Raw genomic sequence first — 7,683 nt, 5'->3', positions numbered from 1 at the left:
TGGAAGCAAAGAATCGCAATACCAGCCTGCTACAACCTACACGAAGCAATCCTCAATCTCAAATAAGGTAAAGAGCATTTGTCAAGGTGCAACAAACCTTTAAGTCTTCTACGAATAAGACTATGAGCATGAATATCCATACAAGAATTATGGGCTCCTTCTTTAGGAAAAAAAATCAGCCATTATATTGCGTTCTTGAAAAACATGACAAATGTGACAATTAAGAGTCCGAATAAGCTCAATCACCTCTTCCCAAAAATCCCATAAGCACCAGTGGGAACATTCACCATGATGAATCCATGAAAGCACCATCATAGAATCTATTTCAACTATTATATTCGATAATCCCAATTCTTTACAAACTCTAAGACCATCTCTTAAAACCCAAAATTCAGCTACAATATTGGTCTGAGTTTGGTAGTGACGAGAAAAACTTGCAAATAGATCTCCACTATGATCACGAACCACACCACCGCCACTAGATAAACTAGGATTACCAAGCGAAGAACCATCTATATTTAATTTCCAATAACCACAATCAGGATGTTGCCAAGCAAAAGGTTTAGCTGTAGTCACCCGCGGCACAATGATAGGACATCTAATGCTCCGCAACATCTCTTGGTCCCGAGTGGAATAAGACTTGAACTTAATAGGCACCACAAACACATTCTGAATCCACATCAGAATAGCCGACACAATATGCTCCCAAGTGAATTTACCCTCATCCATACAAATGTTACATTCGAAAAATCAAAGTCCCCAAATAATCATAGTTGGAAATAAGGCCACTCACTATCCCCAACTGAGAAGAACATTTGGCTTTCAACCACCAAAGAGAAACTCGATTAAAAATACTTTGACTTCTCCTATATCTCACCTCTAATCTTTTGGAGAAGAATTCCTAGATTTTTTCAGTTAGAAAACCGTTCTCAAGCAATTGTTCTTCCGTTTCAATAGCAACTTTATCCACACAGCAATAGCAGCAGGATGGTAAATGAATACCAATTTTTTTAACATTTGCAGCAATAGGCAGTGCATGATTCATAAATTTTTCAAGCAATATAAGAGATTTTACTTGGAGGGTCCGAATGAAGTCTTGAAATATTCCAAGCCCTTTAGTCGAAAATTTACCATCTGATGAAGGAGCTCAAATGAAAGTATCTGAACCTTGCTTCAGCCGAATATTAGATTGTAGAATTTCATTGCATAAATCTGCCCTAACCAAAGTTGAACGACGAGGAATATTCCAACCGACTGGAGATAGTAAATCATAAATCTGTAGCAAAGGGGACTCACTCACTTGAGCCTGACCAGCCAGGACACCAGATGGAAGCCAAGGCTCAAACCAAAAATTGACCTTGCCCTCTTGAATCTTCCATAGCCAATGTTTAAAGAGTAAATAAACTCAATGAATTACACTTTTCCGAAAGCTAGATCCACGAGGAAACTAAGCAGCTTCCAAATGTAACATATTCATCAAATACCGACTCTTAAAAAAATTAGCCCAAAGGGAATCACTCGCAATGAATTTCCAAGCAAACTTGAGTAAAAGCGAATCTTGCACTTCCTTAAGGTATCTCACCCCCAAACCACCCTCTTGAATTGGTCGTCAAACTTTCCTTCACGAAACCTAGGCCTTTTTCTTTCAACCCTCTTTGGAACCCCATAAAAATTTTGATAACATACGTTGAATATCTATAAACACTATTAGAGGAATTTTATGTACATATAGAACATGAATCAACACACCATTAAGCACATGCTTCAAAAGCACCAATCTTCCATTGGAAGAAAGAAGTTTCTCTTCCAACCTGCAATTTTCTTTCTATTTTCTCAACAAGTGGCTTCAACATAGAGGTTGTAAGTCTACCAGTATGTAATAGCACACCAAGGTAAGTACAAGGACATTTACCCTCACTAAAGCCCAAAGCTTCCAGCATCTGATGTTTTCTAGCATAGTTTATTGTTTTGAAGCAAAACAAGCTAGATTTTTCTGCATTAATCTTTTGTCCTGAAACTTATAAGTTTTCAAAAGACCCCGTAAGGACCATTTATCACCTCTCATGGAAATCAGTAAATCATCCGCATAGAGAAGTTGTGAAATTCTCAAACAAGATCTCGAAATATTATAAGACTTAATGGTGCTCAAACAAAATTGAGAATCCAATAATCTAGAAAGGACATCTTCTAATAAAATAAAAAGATTAGGTGAAAGAGGATCATGTTGTCTTATCCCACGGGAAGCTTTGAAGAATCCCTTAGAAATTCCATTAAACATAATCGAAAAAGAAGGAGAGGAAATGCACTGAAGAATAAGGTCACACCAACTTAGGGAGAAGCCAAATCCCTTCAAAACTTCAAGAAGAAAACACCAATTCACCCGATCATACGCTCTCTCCATATCAATTTTACAAATCACATTCCCACCATGAATTTTTTATCCAAACCAGTGACCAATTCTTGTATAATGGAGATATTATCAAAAATACTACGATTGCTTACAAAAGCTGATTGAGTCAGTGAGATTAACTTACTTAAAATAGGAGCCATACGGTTCACCATAATCTATGAGAAAAATCTTATATACCACACAACATAAACTAATAGGTCTGAATTTAGTGGAGCTATCCAATTTATCCACTTTTGGAATAAGGACTAAATTTGTAGCACCATAGAAAGTGGGTAAAGGATAGCCATTAAAGAATTCAATCACCACCTTCCATACATCATCTTGAACAATATCCCAGGCCACTTAAAAAAATGCCATCGAAAAACCATCGGGCCCTAGCAACTATGATCCAGAATAGAGTCAAGCACCTCTTTAACTTCCTGCACAGAAGGAGGCGGAAGGAGAGCTGCATTTTCGTCCTCCGAAACCAGCTTAGGAATGAGAGAAAAAACATCCTCATCTCTAACAACTGGTTCGAAAGCCAAAAGCTTTTGATAAAAATTAATAGCACCAACATGAATCTCCTCAAGAGTCTTTAAAGAAGACCCATCTTGCAAAGTTAAATAAGTAAGAATATTTCTTCTCTTTTTATTCAAGACACTCACATGGAAGAACCGAGTATTTGCATCACCCTCCTTCAACCATAGAATGTGCAATATTTGTTTACATAAGATCTCCTCTCTACCCAACCATAAATGATGTTTCGCCTTAAATTGTAACATTTGATTTTTTGCCCTTTCAGAATAATTTCCAACAACCTCACTCTCCAAACTAACCAATTGACCCTCCACCAATTGTAACTCCTTAGCCATATACCCAAAAGTTGAAACATTCCACAGTTTAAGACTAGATTTGATCTTATATGAATTCCTGGCCACCCGCCAAAAACCGTGGCCTTCATTCAGAATCGAAACTTCTAATATCATCCCACAAGTCCAATCGCATTCGCCTAAAACAACTGGCATAAATAAAAGAAACAAATATTCTATCATCACCAAGCGAGAACCAACCCGATAAGAGTTATTCATAATCAACCATGTTGAAAAATGTATATCCTAATCCCAAAATAGCCAAATTTTACCACCCTCTTCCGAATTCATAACAAAATTGTGGAGCTTCAATTGTCGTGCCCAAAATTTCATATTATTGTCATCCAAGAAAGGCTCCATGATAACAATAATACGTGGTTTAAAGTTTTTTATAATATGGGACAAATGCCTTTGAGAAGTACACACACCCTTAATATTCCACGTAAGGATATTAAACATAATTAAAGATGTTTTTTTGAGCGAGTGGTGACTCCACGAATCACCCCAGACTTCCTTTTTCTGACTCCAAGATTTCCCTAATTGTTATTCCCATCTCCAGATAAAAAACATAGTTCTTTTCGACAATGTTTTCAGCCTCCAAAAGGCTTTCAGAATCTGACACAACAACAACATTTTGCACTTACTCACATTTAGCTACTCGTCATTTTCTTGGTCCATATCATCAATGACATGTTGCGCAACACATCCCAATTCATATTCCAAAATTTTATCCACCATTTTTAAAGAACTATGTGGAGAATGCAGATTAATAGCCAGATTCAAGTAAGTTTCATGAGGAGTAACATTCCCCTTTGACTCCTCCACAGGTTTCTCAACTGAATGCACTAACCTTTCAGATAACACCAAAGGACTTTGCCTATTATCCTCCTCTATATTCCTCATAATACCTTTTTTATGTTTCAAAAGAACCCCAACATCTTCTTCGCAAGAATTATGTCTCTCCTTGATCTTATTAAGAATCTCTTCTCTTCGTTTCTTTCGGATCTCTTATTGATCCAATTCAGGTTTCCCAATCTGACGCCTCACCTCCTTTGAATTTTTCAGTTTCGGTTTCACAATTTCCTCTTCTTCCTTAATTTCTTTTTTTTTCTTTTTTTTTTTTGCAATAAATAGTTTTTATCATTGTGCCCTCGAACATAACAGTGATGACAAAATGTAGGGACAGTCTCAAAGATGACCTCCTGATATCGGCTTCCAGGTTCACTTCGGGCCCTAATCCAAAACCCATTCCACAAAGGTTGAGAGATATCCATCTCAATACAACATCTCGCAACTTCCGGACGTGAAACACGCGCAGTGGTGTTATCTCTCCTAGAAAATCTTCCATAACTACTAGTGAGAATTTTCAACATGGATATGTAATAGAAAATTGGGGATAACCCCGATAAAAACATCCACAACGGGGCATTCACAGGTTCAATGTCGAAGAATTTCCTCACCATAGCCATGTAAAAATCATCTTCATTTGTCAAGCAAACCATCACGTTGGCCACTTTTCGCATCCCGCCCTCCACAGGTTGCATCTTCAAGCCCCATCTCTGTTTGATAAACTTTCAGATCAGATCAAGAGAAGGGCGCTTCCGCAAGAACTTCAGTAAATCGGAATGGAGAGGCCGACCGATCGATTTCCTCCTTTGAGAAGTGAAACAACATTTCTCCATTTTTGAAGCTTGGATGATGCATAGGTATAGCAACTTCAAGAAGAGGTTTTGGGGACTCCACAATGATATTAGTAAGTATATGACATCCCACCATTGCTTGAGGAGAGTTCGGAGCTGGAGGGACTGATGGTTCCCCCTGAGCAGCCAAAGGAGAAGGTGATACGAAGAAAAACAGAGTTGACTTCACACAAAAGGAGAAGGCGATATGACGAAAAATAGAGTTGACTTCATTGATGGCACTAGCTTAGTAATAGTAACTTTTTTGGGAAATAATGGAGATCAACAGCTTCTAAACTACACAATCCAACGCTTTATGATGAAGACCACACAATTACACAATAAAAATATATAGATTGTTATCTTTAGTGCATATTATGTTATATGTTTACGAGTTGCAGGTGAGCACTTTTTTCTCTATTGTGCTCGCCTAGAAGGCCAACCAATTTTGCTTTCTTTAGTACTCGTCGGGGGTCAATGACTTTTACCCCTGGTGAGCATTCGAGATATTTGCCCCTAGCTCGAATATTTTTATACCATTTTTATCATGGAAATTTCTATCATTGGCCCCTCAATTTATTCATGAAATTTTCTACTAAGTTTGATCTTCGAAAACCCTAGCTAAAACCTCAAATTTTTGTCCAATCTGAAAATGCCTTTGAATTTCCGGCAACCACCCATGAAAATTTCCCATCTATTTGATTTTATTTGATCACCACTTTACCACCCAATCCCCACAGTCTACCACCTAAAGAGGATACTCAAGTATGCCTTAAACTAGCCACAACTTCCAAGAGGATAGTCCAAATGAATAAGACAAAAACGTTTTACCTTGTGAATTGCCCCATACCCAGCGACACCATTAACACTTAAGCATTGCATTAATTTCACCACCCTTTCACCACTACCACATGGCAAAGCCCCTCTCCCCATATTCATTTCAGCCTACTCTAAGGTGCAATGATCACAAAGTTAGCCAACCGCCCGAGGAGAATCTAGGCTAGGTGGCATCATCACCACAGACCAAACCCCACAATGGGAGGCCACCTTGCCAACGCCACACACACCTCTTGGAGCCTATATAAACTCCACTCCACCTCCACTTCTTCCTCACTTCACTTCCTCCAATTCGCTTGAGTGTTCTTGAGAGTTCTCATCCTTTAGTTATTTGAAGTTCTTAAGTGTTCTAAGTGAGTTCTTAAGTTGTGAACTTTAAGTGGGAAGCTCCAAAGGCTACGGAATCTTTGTAAGTTTTATCTCTAGATCTTATTTTATATGCTAAAATGTGTTTTTTAGTGTTAGCATTAATTCTGGGTGATTATAGCCTGAGATACCATGTTTAGCTAGAAGCTAAAATATTGGTAGATAGGTTTATTGTTTAAATTATTTTGGTGAAAATATTAGTTATGGCATTTCTTGATAAGTCATTATATGAATTGATGTCTTAGAATAATTTCTGAAGGTTTAGTTTGAGGTTAGAAACATGCCATAATAGGTTTTAATCTCTATCTTGTGTTTATCATCAAAACATGTATGGTTTGACTTTTAATCATGCTTCATTTGAGGAAACTGACTTATTTTACTTAGGCTTGAAATATGAGCATTTAGAAAATCTTCTGATTGGGATAAGAAGTATGCATGATTTAATTCTAGCATGTCATTGATAGAAAGGTCATATCATGCATCACTTGAGGTTTAGTTAGAATTTAAGGATTTTATTAAGCATGATTAAGTGTTGAGATGAACTTGCTCAAAGATAAGCTTTTATTTTGTCATTGAGGATTTATAGTGATCATTTTTTTTATTGGAGGAATTTGTCATGTATGCATTCATGAGGATCAATAATCAAAATTTCGTATAGGTATCAATTAGAGAGGATGCCACGAATTGAGAATGAATAGTATAAGATCACTTTGATTTTTTAAGGCATCGAAGGTTTTAGAATGTGCAAGATATGAAGACTATGAATTTTGGTTAAGATTGGAGAGCATTTGCATTAGTAGCAATATTTGGAAGTTTAGGAATATTTTCATAATTTCTCCTTTATCTAGAAAATTTTATTTTTCCTTGAGCTAATATAGATTTAAACTTGGTACAATTTTTATCACAGTCACTACCTCACTCCCAACTTCAACAGTCTGTTAGTTGGGCTCTAAATTTAACTTTGATGATTATTTATAATTTACTGATAAATGCCGCATTCATTTTATAACTGACATTTTGAGCATGAAATGTCATATCTTATATTCCATTTTTGTCATTTCGCATACAACTATCATTTTTTAAATATGCCACATACTTGCATATCATGAAAATTATTTTTTAAAACGATCCCAAAGGCTAGGATGGGTAAGTATTCTGGCGGAACTCCCATGTCCACTCTATAGTGATTAAATATGAAGTGGTAACCCTTGGATTAACAAAGAACAATCAACATGTTTCGAATGGGTTCTTTTTAAAGGACGTCAGAACGAAGTCATATGTTATGACACATAAAGCTAATGGGTGTACATGTTATGATTTTTACGAAGTTATGTTATGTTATATCACCAATGCATAGAAAACAAGTCTATAAACAACGTAATTTCAACGTGAGTTGTACTACATTTACCGGTAGGTATTCACAATGCATATGGGGAATTGTGATGATACCATACGTTACGTTAATTACATGATTTTATGTAATTCTTGATGAAAGACTAAGTTTTTAACGATGAAAGTGAAATTTTGTTCTTTGTAAGAAAAT

Source organism: Juglans microcarpa x Juglans regia, chromosome 6S (assembly GCF_004785595.1).
Source record: "Juglans microcarpa x Juglans regia isolate MS1-56 chromosome 6S, Jm3101_v1.0, whole genome shotgun sequence".
Taxonomy (NCBI): Eukaryota; Viridiplantae; Streptophyta; class Magnoliopsida; order Fagales; family Juglandaceae; genus Juglans; species Juglans microcarpa x Juglans regia.
Note: the sequence above shows the minus strand (reverse complement) of the source record.